Source organism: Sorex araneus, chromosome 5 (assembly GCF_027595985.1).
Source record: "Sorex araneus isolate mSorAra2 chromosome 5, mSorAra2.pri, whole genome shotgun sequence".
NCBI lineage: Eukaryota > Metazoa > Chordata > Mammalia > Eulipotyphla > Soricidae > Sorex > Sorex araneus.
The window spans coordinates 18,666,400-18,681,400 of NC_073306.1; the positions used below are offsets into that span (position 1 = coordinate 18,666,400).

General features: G+C 39.2%; 1 protein-coding gene across 2 annotated transcripts in view; it reads left to right on the forward strand.

Moving 5' to 3' along the window:
* DAB1 (DAB adaptor protein 1) overlaps positions 1-15,001 on the forward strand; it is a 1,237,060-nt gene that overhangs the window by 581,561 nt on the left and 640,498 nt on the right. For both annotated transcript variants that reach the window (XM_055138597.1, XM_055138598.1), the window contains one exon: positions 13,064-13,135. The gene's annotated coding sequence lies outside the window, so the exon portion shown is untranslated. The remainder of the gene's footprint in view (positions 1-13,063; positions 13,136-15,001) is intronic.

Genomic DNA, 15,001 nt, shown 5'->3' on the forward strand with positions numbered 1-15,001 from the left:
TGGACTGTAAAACTGAAGCATGAATTTGACTCCTTACCACACCCTTCATCTTATATACTTAGACTTAAACTTGCATTGAATTTTTAAAATGACCTTTGAAAATTGAATTAGTATTCTAGTTGTCTCTGACTCTCTCACTTCCTGTTTGTTTTAATTAGCCATTTCAAAATTGTACATAGCAACCTCAACATACAAGAACTTCATTTTAATGAGGATTAATTATAGGCATACTATGAGATATATAAATTATCCTTAGTAGGGGGTGTTTATGTAGCCTGAAATGTATCTTAATATGCCTTTTATTCAACATTGAATAATGGGTTGTTTTTAAAAATCATGTGGTAGAAATTATTGGGAGGGTTAGATCTTCAGTTCTCATTACATAGATAATTTAAACTATGTAATTAATAAAATATGGTAAGATGAGACAAAAAAGAGTCATAAATGTTCAGCTACTAGTGTTTAGTAGAAAAAGTTTATGATGTGAGGTGACAAATTCTTAAATCCTTTCTTGACCACTTACTAGGGAGTGACTTGGAACAAATCCCTCCATATCTGTGTTTTCTTTATATACCTATAAGATTTTATAAAAATACTTTCTCCACAGTCCTAAGAGACTTTAATCAGTAGCAAATATAATAATTTCTTTATAATTACATTGTCCAAAGAAATTTTTCAATTGAATTTAATTTTGATTGGTTTTAGACAAAGCAATATTTTGTACAACTGCAAAGTGATGTTAAAATAGTGACAGAGGAAAAGCAGAAAAAACAAAGTGTCAATATTTTAATGGTTAAGAATTGGGAACCAGGAAGATAGAAGAGTGTGCACGTAGGCTGCTTCTCTTGCATGTGGCTACCAAGGTTTGATCCCTGTCATCCCATATGGTCCTCCAAGCACTGTCAGAAGTAATTTCTGAGTCAAAGTGAGAAATAACCCCTGATCATAGCATGGTGTGGCCCAAAATCAAAATAAATTAAAAAAAATAATTATAAGTAGGGCTAGAGAAAGAGTACAGCAGGGAGGGTATTGCATCGCCTGCTGCTGTCTCAGGTTTGGTCTTTGGCATCCCATATGGCTTCTTGAGCATCACCTGGAGTGATCCCTGAGTGTAGAAACAGGAGTAATTCCTGAGTACCACCAGGTGTGGCCCCAAAACAAAAAATGAGCATATGTTTTGATCTACCCTTCAAGTTATGATAGATTATTATACAGAGATTATATTCTTTGACTAGTGAGTCAGATCTCTTGAACTTGCCTCTTCATCTTGACCATCCTTCCTTTCTGGATTACTTTAGTCTATTTCTCATGTAACATTGATAATTTAGCTCAAGATTCCCTGATATGGTAAGTTATTTCAGTGGCTATTCCAAGTTCTATCAGCTTATACTCAATGTTTCTTTTTTCCTGCTTCTGTAATACTTCTGTAATACTTAGTACATGATTCAATAGAGTAGTTGACTCCTTGCCCTATGCTATGTACTAATGAGAAATGAAACATTTACATAGACTGCCTTTCAATTTAACTCAATAGAAATAGGAAGGGATGAGTACTTAAAAAAAAAAAAGCAAAAGCCTCTAACTCTCTGGCTTTCTAGTTGAGAGAGACTTGATGTTCTCCAAAGTTTTGGGCATTTTATCTTTATAGTACCCTTAAGTTCCCAAATTCCCTCCATTAATGATACTTATTAGGACACTTTATTTTATTACTGGAGCCCATGAGAAGCCCATTGTAACATGCTCCTGGTGAGACTGAGGCAAGCCAACGGCTACAGATTTTAAGATTTCTTGCGTAAAATCATTATCTGGAAAAGTTGTGGTATTTTCTCTGTCAACACATTTTTTCTCTCACCTGGCCAGAAAACTGATCTCTCAAGATCCATTTTCTCATCACAGGGAATAATTTCAGGCTGAATAAGATCATTTCTTCAGTCGCATTTAATATATCCCTAAACTATTCAAGTCTGGAAGCAAATTCTCACTTTATACAAATTCACCATCTTACTCTTTCTTTACTTAGTTAACTGTGTTGGGTTCTGCTTTTGAAAAATTTAATAGCATTGTCATTGGCAGCCCTATGATAATCTACAAAAGAACTGTCATAGGATGGTCTGACATTCAATGGCCTGGCCAAGTTGGGCCAAACTGAGGCAGAACTCAGGCTTTTGTATCCAGATTCCTTACTGCCAGACATTGGGTACAGACTATCTCTGTGAGAGGGGTGTGATTCTGGGCAAAAGGTGACCTTCTGTGAAGGGTAAGTGTATGCAGCTACAAGTTTTCGTAAGTCAACACTTCTCCCAGTGCTGGTCAATGAGCTCTTCATATCTAAGGGGGTATTATACACACACACACACACACACACACACACACGAATGCACATGCACACATACACCTGTACACACACACACACTGCTGGGAGTCAACTCAGTATGAAGCCAGACCCTACCTTTCTATTGTGCTATTCCTTTTGCATCTGTGTTTGCATGCATGATGCACCAATGGGGTATGCAGATGATCCACCACCATTATATTATGAATTTAGTGAGCTGCTAAGCAGTGAGAAACCTAGCCTAGGTTCCCCATATACAATGGGAATACAAGCACAGTTTGGTGGGAAAACCTTTGTCTCAGAAACAGGAAGTCTAGTTTTGCTCTTCATTTTGTGGATTTGGTCACGTTTTATTTGTTCTCGGAGCTTACATTTCTTGGGGCTGATTTATGAATGTACTTAGCATAATTTTTGGTATATAATAGACCCTCAATGAATGCAAGCTGTGTCCCCTTTCCTTTCATTTATAAGGTGAATGTTGGGTTAGATATTAGCTAAGATCTCTCCAAGTTCTTAAACCCATAACTGCATATTATAATGGAATCTCAGATTTCATTTCATTTTCATTATGCATTATTTATTGGCTAAGTTTGTAATAATCCAGGTTTGGTTTTCATTTGATTCCCACACAGGAAATTTCATAGCTGGAACAAACTGTAAGATGAATCCAAGCCCTTCATTATAATCTCAAGAGAAAGAGCACTTTGGTGGGAGGAGGGAGGAAACTGACTTATTCAAGGCCACACTACAAGCAATAGCACTCCACTCTTCATATCCACCTCAAGGGCCTCTCCCACCCATTCCCTAATCTCCAGTGGTCCCTGGGATGTTCCCATTCAAGAGCGGCAGAATTTCCCTTATGTTAACATTATTTTAGCATGTAATTTCAGTGTTTAAGGCAATGACCTGAGAAATACTTTTATTTCCAGTGATGCACTTATTTTGCAGGGTTTATTAATTTAATTTATGTATTTGATATCTCAAATGAAATAATAAACTAATTAGTGGGACAATTTACTGGTGTGCTCCGCCAAGGGTGTTTTACAACCTCAGTGTGAGCTTGTCTAACTGTGGTGTGACGGCAGCAGCTTTGCTTTCTGCATGCTGCCCGTAATTCCCCCCATCAGACACACATGACAAGCCGCCCTGCGCTGGGCCGCTGGGCCTCCAGGGGGCATTTGGAGACATTCATTCACAGGCAAGAGAACTTGGACTAGGAGCCTCTCGGGAACTCAATCCAGAGATGTCCCGCTTCCTTGGTTCACAGGTGTGGGAGAGAGGCTCCTAGAGAACAGCCCTGGGCCAGCACGTTACCTGAAGGACTAGAATGAGAAATTCTCATTGGAAATCACAGCTGAGGAAGTCATTGTACAGAGAAAAAAAAAAGAGCTCTTTTTTTTTAATTTTTTAAAAAAAATTTAATTATTTTTTAAGGGTACAGTTACAGATTTATACATTTTTTGTGCTCATGTTTTCCCCATAGTTCCCCATAGTTCAAGAACCCATACCTTCACCAGTGCCCGTTCTCTACCACCAGTAAACCCAGCATCCCTCCCACTCCTCCCACCCTCCCCAGTCCCGTCTACCCCCCCCCCACCCACACACTGCCACTATGGCAGGGTATTCCCTTTTGTTCTCTCTCTCTGATTAGGTGTTGTTGTTTGCAATAAAGATGTTGAGTAGCCATTGCATTCAGTCTCTAGTCTACCTTCGGCACGCATCACCCTTCCCCCGCATGACCTCCAACCACATTTTACTTGGTGTTCCCTTCTCTGAGTTGCAATTTTTATTCTGCATTTCAGGTCGACCTCTGGAAATACTTTGTAAGTGTTTCACAGTGTGTTCAAACAATGCTGATTTGCTTATTCCAAAAATTGTATTCACTGTTTCATATTTTATTTTGTTTTATGTTGTTTTAGTTTTCACAGTTTTTCTTATTCCTATTTAGATTCAGATATGCCCAACTTCTTTTCAAAATTTAAGTTTACTCCATGTTAAAAAAAAAGAGCTCACTGTCAAGACATCAGACCTGGGAAGATGGCAAGATAACAGGATCCTTAGGTGGGAGAGATGCTTGAAGACCCTGCATGCATAGAACCAATGGGACAGTTGTATCAGCTATTTTGTTTCTTGCATTGGCTCTGAAGAGAAGTACACAGATTTTCCTGGAGATAGCCTATGTCTCTGCTCCTATAACAATCAATTATTCTCTGTTTCTTATCTTTGTTGAGTTTGTCCAGCCCCATTTGGATGTGCGAACCAATACATCAGCAAGATTTGAACTGTGTCTGGACAATAATTATTCCATAAAGGGAGAAGATAACAAAGATCATGCTTATAATTTAGTACAATTTCCAGTATATAGAAACAGTCCCAATATCCAAATATGGATGAATGGACCAAGAAGTTGTGGTATATATACATAGTGCAGTATTTTTTGGCACTAGGAAAGAACAAAGTCATGCAATTTGCAACAACATAAATTGAACTAGTGAATATTAGGCTCAGTGGAGTCAGTCAGAAGAAAAGGGATACACATAGAACGATCTTTCTCATATAGGGGACTTAAAGATTACACAATAAGGTAGAAACAAAGGTTTAAAGGCAACATAATGGGAGCACTGATCCTCACAATTGATTTGGGGTGGTTGTGAGGGGGGTTACTGGAGCCTTGGAAGAGGAATGTGGGTACACTGGTGATGGGTATGGTGTTGGAATTATGTGCACAAGAAACCTTTATTAGCATTATTGTAAACCACAAAATATCAATCAATTAAAAACATTTTAAATAGTGCTTATTCATTGCAAGCTATGCCACACCTGCAGACATCTGGTGAAACACTGGTTGTGAGTTGTTCTCAGTGAGTTATATTTGAGAATTCTTGGCTTCCTGAGGCAGAAATCTCATACTTCCACATTAGGCAGCAAACACAGTGGTCTCACTGTGGGCCAAGATTTGTGTCACGAATTAGACCCAGGAATGGACAAACCAGTGCCTCTGTGCCCAGATGTCTCCTTCTGGGCTTAGTGGAGTCTGACATAGCCAGAGCTGGGCATAGACAGCTTGTGTTTTTATTTACCATCTCTCTAGGGTAGTTTTTTCACTGGATTGTAAACTAGGGCTAAATATGAATATTTAAAATTGTCTGCCAACTCTAATAATCTGGTATAGATTTAAAGGAAGCTCCATTTTGTCTTTTTAGAATTTTTCTGTTTATGTATTATTTTACGTGCTGAATGCTTTCTTCCTTCCCTTCCCTTTATTGTGAGGCCATCAGTCATCTTTTTGTATGTGTGTGTGTGTGTGTGTGTGTGTGTGTGTGTAACTCACCAGCAATCTCATATTTTCATTTGTGGTTTGGGCACACATGCTCTTGGGAAAGCCTTGCACGCCTTCCATGGCATTTACACATATTCCGGTTGTGTGTTTGCTAGGTATCTCTGTGGTAGTTGCACCCATGCTTACTGAGACCTGCTGTTCTGGTTACAGTGCTCAGGCATCTTTTAGTTGTTGTGCTGGCAAATACATAGCTCAGTAATCTAAAGGTCAGTCTCTTTTTTGGGAGGCAATGGGGATGTCAAAGAGTTACCAGGGATGGCAGTTGGCACATATGGCATTATTGAATTCACAACCTCACACTTGCAGGGCAGACTATTCCCTCCTCACCACTTCTGACCACTAAGTGTTCTGAACCATCTTTGCTTGTTTTACATTTCTTCAGAGCACTTGTTACTGTCTGGCTGACTTTACAGTTAATCTCTTATTATATATTGTCTGTCTCCCTCCCCTGGAATGTAAGCTCCATGAGGGCATGAATATTTTATGAGTTTGTTAATAAATCCTTAGAGACCAAACCAGTGTTTGACACCATTGTACACATTAATACATTAGTATAAATGAATCACTGTGGATGGATTTATGAGTGAATATATAATGTGCATAGGATGAATGGATGAATGTGGAGATGGATGGATGGGCAGAATAGTACATGCCAACTATAAAAAATTAGGGCAAAGCTATCCTGAGGTAGTATGGGTAGTTACCCAGGAAAATAAAAGTAAGTCAATGGAATAAAATTAAGAGCATCCTAAATAAACAATAATGGTTGGAAATCTTTTGGATTTTTGGAAATAATGGTTGAAAAATGGTTGGAAGCACATCATGATTAGTATATTAATAATTATTAATATAATTAATAAGTTCTAAATGAATAAGACAAATGGTACAGAGTAATGCTTCAGAAAATTTGTTGAGGGGCTGGAGCAATGGTATAGTGGGTAGGGAGTTTCTTTTGCATGCAGCCAACTCTGCCCAGAGCCCTGCCAGGAGTGGATTCTGAATTCAGAGCCAATAACTACCCCTGAGCACTGTTGGGTGTGGCCCCAAACCCAGGAATAAAGAAAAGCAAGAACATTTTTTTAATTTTGGCCTACCTTGCCTCATATAGAGAATGTTAATTTCATGTATACAAATGCAAGTGGCATAACTTTAAAAACATTAGAAGAAACTATAGAAGAATGCCTTTCTTACTCAGAGGTGAAAATACAATTATTGAGGTAAGCAAAAAAAAAGTTACGTTAAAAAGAAAAACTTTTTATTGCATAAAATTTAACTTTTGGGGGCTGGAGCGATAGCACAGCGGGTAGGGCATTTGCCTTGCATGTGGCCTACCCGGGTTCAATTGCCAGCATCCCATATGGTCCTCTGAGCAACGCCAGGAGTAATTCCAGAGTGCAGAACCAGGAGTAACCCAAAAAACAAAAAAAAATTAACTTTCGTATGCCATTATAAAAAAGGGACAGGTCTGAAGAAATAATACAGGATGTAAGGTACTTGCCTTGCCTATAGCCAATCCTACTTTAATTTCTGGCACTACATATATTCCCTCAGGCACCACCAGGTGTGATCCCTGAACACAGATCCATGAGAAAGACTTGAGAATAACCATTTATGAAATCACAACATCCTCCCAACCACTCCACCCAAAAGTAAAAACTTTGAGCTTGGAATAATAGCAGTCACATCTATAATTGCAAAAACATTATATCCCAAATTCATAATTTTACCACGGCATCACTGTATCACTCTCATCCCATTGTTCATTGATTTGCTCGAGCGGGTGCCAGTAACGTCTCCATCCATCCCTGTCGTGTGCTAGCGTAGCCCGATGGCATATTGGAGGCTCTTTCAGGATCAGGGGAATGAGGACAGTCGTTGTTACTGCTTTTGGCATATCGAGTACACTACGGGCAGCTTGCCAGGCTCTGCCATGTAGGCGGGATACTTGGTAGCTTGCCAGGCTCTCCAAGAGGGATGGAGGCTTTTGGGGCAGCCTCTAATCACCTACACAGGTGTTCCCAGTCTACTTAGGGCTTTTGGTCGACTGGCATGTTATAACGATCTGCACACTGACAAACACACACCTGCCTGCGTCTCTGGGCAGCACCTGGCACATCTGGGGTCTCAGGTTGATCTCCTTGAGCTTGATGGAGTGTGCCCAAAGGTTGTTGAGCAGCTGGCAGAGCAGGACCCTATCATGGAGGGTCTGTGCCAGGTTAAGCACCTGCGCTGAGTCCCAAGTCACCCGGTGGTTGGCAGAGAGCACCCCACAGTGGATGAGCCACTGTGCGTACTGCCACCATGGCTCTATGTCCGACAGCGCTGCGACTCAGCCTGGCTGGGGCAGGCGGTGATGCTGCAGCCACCACCATGGTTCCTCTGTGCCCCACCGATGCCATTCTGTTCGAATCTTGCAAAGCATCTGGCGATGTCCATCAGGAATCATGTGTTGAGTTCCAGCAGGGATCACGCATAGAGTTCCATGCTTGGTGTGCTGAGCTGCATGTTGTGTAAGGCGAGATGGTGAGCCGGGTTCAGGAGAGCGTGAGGGGTTCAGGCGGCGCTGGTGCCATCTTGCCTCCAATCAAATATGGCGTGATAATTATGGAAAATGAGTAGGGAGTGTCTTATAATGTGTTTCATTACGGTTTAGGAATATGTTCACTCATACGTGAAGCTTGGCCCAAGCATGTGAAAAGTGTCCTGGAGCGTGGCAGCAGTTGGGTTGTAGAGGTTGGCTGCCTGGGCTGGGTCCCTTGGGGTGGGGAGGGCTCTCACCCGCCCCCCTCTGGGGCACCCTGAGTGAAGACAGCCTGGTATGGAGTCCGATGGCATGGTTATGAGGGCCTCATTTTATGCTCCCTTCTGGGAAAAGCAGCAATGAGTTCTGGGTGGCCAAAGAGGAGATTATCTGGCATGGGCAGGAGGTGGTTTATGCGCATGACCCCTGGGCAGATGGAGACTGGGGGAAGCAGGCAGAGGATCTCTGCTCTCAGGTCCCATTGAGCCCAGAATCTAAGGTCACGAAGTTCCACATTACCTAGGTTCTATGGGACCTCACTCATGTGTGAGGCTTGGTCCGTCCTCCACAACCCAACTTCCACCATGCTCCAGGCCACTTTCCTTTCCATAATTTGATATAAAATATAATTATAAAAAACTTGATGCAGCGCCACCTATCTTGAGTAAATATTGTTTTACTATTTTGTAGTTTCTTCCATGGCTTGGTCCACAGTGATTGCAAGACTTTACTACATGTCACTTCCCTATAAATGCACAACTTAAAACTGCACTGCTACCACCATGTTCTTTATATGACCCTCTTGGCTTCTGGATTTATTCCACAGCACACTGAACCATTTAACATCCAAGGTGATTTATTTTCTTAGTCTAGTTTGTGTTGCACTCCTGTTATTTAAGAAATGCAATCTTAGAAAGCAGAAACCTAAAATAATATAATTAAAAGATGAAACAATGAAGGGATATTTATTCTTTTGTTTTTTGGCTTTTTTTCCATCACACCTGGCAATGTACAGGGGTTACTCCTGGCTTTGCACACAGGAATTACTCCTAAAGGTGCTCAGGGGACCATATGGGATGCTGGGAATTGAACCTGGGTCAGCCATGTGCACAGCAAATACCCTACCCACTGTACTATTGCTCCAGCCCTGGGATGTTTATTCTTTTTGGTAAATAAATTCATACTAAAATAGAATATACTTTATGTCCATTAGATTGCAAGAAATAAAAAGTTTGACAGTCCTGAATGCTGGTAATGAACTGATGTTGGATTAATACGGTTGTTACTCTGTATAACAGTTTGTAACACCTAATAACATCAAAGAGAAATAGACCTTATTGTACAGCACATCTACAAACTAAGCTCACAGTTACATGCCCAAGGAGTACACCAATGCCCTTTGAAAGAATTTTGTGTATGTAGCATGTTTTGAAACAGGGTAAATGTCCATCAAGATGGTGAGTACATCCAAATATAAGCATAGGATAATATGTATCTAAATACTAAAATGAAAGATTTAAAACTAATTCAAACTGGAAAATAACATATAATGCATCACTTAAAATAAGCAAATTTTAGATGGTTGTTGACAGTAAAATCATTTAATACAAAGTTTTAAAACACAACAACTACATTTCTGTGTCTTGTTTATGGATATACACATAGAGTAGAAACTGAAAAACATGCACAAAAATCTAGACAGACATTTATCTTTGTGAAATCAGAAGGAAAATTTGTGGGAGACATTGCTTATATCTAGATTGTTTTATTTTAAAAGGTAAGATCTGATGCAAGCATGATGAAATGATAACATTGAATCAGACTTAGTGGAATAACATAGGTTTATCTTATAATTATTTCTATACTCAACTTCATGCTTGAAATAGTTAATAAGGAAAGAAATAGGAGGGTACTTAAGTGTGACTACAAGGGAATAAATTTCAAGCCCTAGCATATCAAATAATACAGTGTGACATAACAAAATTGTGAAAGGCATTTTATTGTGACTCAAAGCCTGAATGTAAATCCAAGATTCAGTGTCTTTTTTCCATAACGGTTAATGAGATTAGACTTTGGAATGAGACATTTTGGGTTTGAATTTTCACTTAGACACTTAATAATGGTTTTAATTTCTGCATCAGTTTTCTTATCTTTTATGTAAAAAATAAAGATATACATCTTCCAAGAACCAACAACAGCAATAGCAACTGATCAACAAACCAAGAGTTAATTCTTCTAAATCATTAATAAAATTTACAAATTTTATCTAGGTTAAATAAAAAGTTCAAGTGATAATCAGAAATGAAAGGAAAAAACTTTACTACTGATACTATAGGCACAAGGGATAATAAGGTGGAAAATTTTGCCTTCTCACATGAAATTTTATAAGGATGAAATGAGATCATATTTGTGTAATGCTTAGCTTACTCAAAGCACATGATTAAAAAGACAATTGATATAAATTCATTTTATCTTAAAGCCTGATTTGAATGCCAGGCTTTTCTCACGTTATTTTTTATAATAATCCTGTGAGATTGTTCATGTTGTTATTATCCCATTTTATATGTAATAAAACCAAGTTTTAGAGAGATCAAATAACATGCCTAAGTTTACCTGTGATTCGAAAACAGATACGGAATCCAAACTATATCTAACTAGAAGGAAATATAATTCTAAATTAATATCCTATTTATATTTCACTAGTTTTATGAATAAACTAAATGGAAGTTGTATAAAACACCACAGTGATATATCATAAAGCTTCATTTTTCCTTGAGCAAGAAGTCAACCAGCCATTGCTGATTAAAACTAATAGCAAGTATCTACATAGTTTATGTATATATAATTCCAAACATGTAGAGTAAGTGAGTTGCTCTAATAGGATATTGTCACTAGATAAATATCCCTGCCTTAAACAAATCCTTGGTCATAAAATTCATTGGAATATCATTAGGCTGTGATATTCCATTATGTAGAGTTTTTATATTTTAACCATAGACTTTGTCTCAGTTTCACTGTCTTCTTTGAAAAATTGCTACCTCTTTGCTTTCCATCTTTTTCTATCTTCTGTGAATTCAAATGGAACTTAACTTTCATTGTCGCTGATTATTTTGAATGAATAATTTTCTTAATGTAATTTTGTTAAGTCAGTTTTATTGAGTCTCTTATCATTCATTCCCTTGCTCATATTTTTTATGCAGCAAATATTAAGTAATGTCTGTGAGCTCATCTCTGAGAAGCAAGGGTTAATAAGGCATGGTTTTACCTTAAAGGAGTAAAATATTGAACATGGACAGGAAAGTGAGCAATTCTAGTGAAGTGTTACTTTTAGAATAACATTATTGATGTATGAGCATGGAATAGGAGGATGTGGGAGAAGAGGAACAGAATAGTGATGTTGTGGCTGAGATTTCTATTCTTTCATTTATTTCCTTTCTTCCTTCCCTTCATCCTCTTCTCCCTCCCACACATCTCCCTCGTTCCCATCCTTCCCTCCCTTCCTTCCCTTCCTCCCTCCCTCCATCTTTTCCTCTTTCCTCCCTTCCTCCCTCCCTCCCTCCCTCCCTCCCTTCCTTCCTTCCTTCCTTCCTTCCTTCCTCCCTCCCTCCCTCCCTTCCTTCCTTCCTCCCTTCCTTCCTTCCTTCCTTTCTTCCTTCCTTCCTTCCTTCCTTCCTCCCTTCCTTCCTTCCTTCCTTCCTTCCTTCCTTCCTTCCTTCCTTCCTTCCTTCCTTCCTTCCTTCCTTCCTTCCTTCCTTCCTTCCTTTATCACATGGTTATGCTCAGGAATCACTTCCAGTAGGCCCACAGGATCATATGAAGTACTAGGGATTAGAACTGGGTTGGCTGCATGCAAGGCAACTGCCCAACCCACTATATCACTCCAGTCCAAAATTTATTTCTAAAGACATGATGGTTTTGTAGGATATTTATTAAAACAATTAAAAGTAGAATCATATACTACAGAGAGATAACAATTCACAATAATTGATATGTTTTTTTTAAAAAAATAATCTTGTTATTTGGGCTAATGGCCAACAGTGCTCAAGAATTACTTCTAACTCTGTGCTCAGGGTTCACTTCTGGTGTGTTCAGGGAACCATATGTGGTGCTAGAGATTGAAGTTGGAATTGGCTGAATACAAGATGAGCACATAATACCTGAACTATCTCTCTGGACCCATCGGCATAGGTTTAAAGAAGATTACTATGTAGGTAAGCTCAAGCTCGTTAGAGTTTTGCTATATTATGGTACAGGGTATTAGTCTATATTAAATCCTAATATTGATGTTATCAGTCCTCTATTGGTCATTGCTGCTCCCTAAAAAACACTGTGATAACTGTATTTGGGTGAAAATATTGAACTGTTGCACTGGAGAGATATCATAATGGGCTGAACACATGCCTTGTATCAGGAGGCCCAGGTTTGATCACAGTGTGGTTCCCTGAACCCTGCCAGAGTGGCCCCCTCCCAGAAGCTGGAAGAGTTTTCAGGGATACCACCAGGTGTGGCCCCAAAACACGTTTTAAAAATAAATGAATAAATGTTGACTAGCACTTCTTATTGTTTCATTGAAAAAAAAATCCTGGACATGAACTACAGATAAAAGGATCTGATCACTTAAAAAATTCTTAGTATTTTCTTCAGTATCCTCTTCTTTATTGGTCTCAAAGCAAAGAATAAGCTTTTAGGGGAATCAGACAAAATATAAATGTGGGTAACTTACTTTCTGATTTTTGTTTTGTTCATCAATGTGTGTTTGGTGCCTGGTGCCTGGTAGGGACTAAACAAATACCTTAAATGAGAGAGAGAAGAAAAAGATCACTGAATAATTGTTTACCTTCGCTTAATATCATATTTTGTTTGTTTTCAGCATTCTACAAGACATTGTGGTGAACCTTGGCTCTGAGTCTTCATGATTGAGGGACTTTTTGTGCATGCAAAGGTAAATATTTGAAGCTGTCTCTCTAGTCTATGGCTGTACCAAACCGAATGTGTTAAATCGTATCTGAAACTGGCTGCCTTGCTAGCATAAGGACATTTTCTTCTCTGAAAAATTTGCACACAGATGGCTCTGCATCATCTTGAAGTGATGGCTTTTGTGCTTTTTGAACTTCCTTAAAATACTCTGGAGATCTCCTGGAGCCTTTGGGAATTAAGGCTAAGGGTGGCTTTTCTCTGCTTTAGATGGTGTTCATGTTTAGAGAGAGTATTGATTCTCTTTCTTTTATTCTTTAAGCACCTAGTAAATGTCATTAGGGGACTTAGGTTTCCCTGCCCAGATTTTATCCTCTGCTAATAGGTTATCTCTGATTGGTTTGATCTTAAACACAGCTCTGTCAGCTCTCTTTTCTCAAACACCTTGTTTCAATATTTTTATGAACAGAAGGGACCATTCTCTGTGGTGAAAACAAAAGTCAGATGTAAGATAAATGTTTTTATGTAGGAAAGAGACTTGGAGATTTATGAGCCTATGGGGCAGGTACTGTTCTTTTGAGGTCCTAAACTTTTAAATGATGGCAATGCTGAATTATGTGCTTCATTTGAGGAGCCAGAAAGGCACAATTGCAGATGTCTCTTCTTTTGACAAATTAGAAACATTCATTCCAATATCTATTTCTTGTTTACCAGGGATAATGCGGAATGAATCACAGAGTGGTGGATGGATGTCCTTTCTACCACTTTTAATTAGCAGCACTGCCTATTAGGATGAACAGAGGGTGGCTTTCCTGCCATAGATTACCCCCACTCGCCTTAAATGGAATAGAAATCTTATTCTCCACAAGGTAATATTCATCTCTTCCCCAGGCAGACAAGCATAGAAAATTAAACAATGGTCCGTTAAAAAGCCTAGATAATGTATTTATCATTTTCAGTTTATGTGAGTTTGCAAGGCAAATACAAGAGGGAGCTATTTGTTATGGGGCCTTGGGGAGCAAAGGGACTGGCGAGGGAGCTGGGAGGCTGCAAGATCCGAGACTTGTAAAAATTCATTAAAAATATGAGGCACTATTGGAGACAGAGGAAATTAATTACTCCAAGGGACTCAAATGTCACTACTCATTTAAGTGACCCAGGGAGGAGGCCAAGAAACCCAATTTCCAAGGTTTTCTAGAGCCACAAAGCTGGGGGCTGGGCTTCTTTGCTGTCAATTTTTGCTTTTACTTGGTGACTTATTGGCATGTTCTTCTGACTTGCACCCCAGCCCTCTCTAATGAGTCGAGTTAAATGAGAAATGGGGATTGGTGTGGAAGGGAGAGATTCCCAGTATGCTTACCTGACTATTCAGAAGTGAGGTCTCACCAGGCATGGCGTGGAAGTAACTGTCCGACCTAAGGGGAGCATGTAATTTACCATAACAACAAACAAAAGAGGCTGATCATTTTCAGCCAGCCTGAGTTTTGGTCTTTTATTATTGCTTTTCCATCCACAAAGCTATTCTCAAAGGTGGAGTGAATTTGGGAAGACAAATTAAGGTTTTCTACCTAAGGAGAACTGGGGAGCAGTAGCTTCTGCAAACAGTCATCTTTTCTAGATTGCCTGTCGAATAAATCTCTCTAATGCATTCTGCCTATAGACAGAGGTTGAAAATATATAGATATGTGATGACTTAAAAGTTTAACACCGGTGAGTGAGCACCAAGAATAATGAGGTAAAGGCTTTCTCAGGTGTGTGCCTTTCCTCCACTTGGTAATTGAAGGTCTTATTTTGAGCCCTGCCACCAACTGGTTGGGAGATCACATAGTACACCAAGCCTTGTGTTTTCTGTAAAGTGAGAGCAATGATGTCTATTTTCTCTGCTATGGCAAAA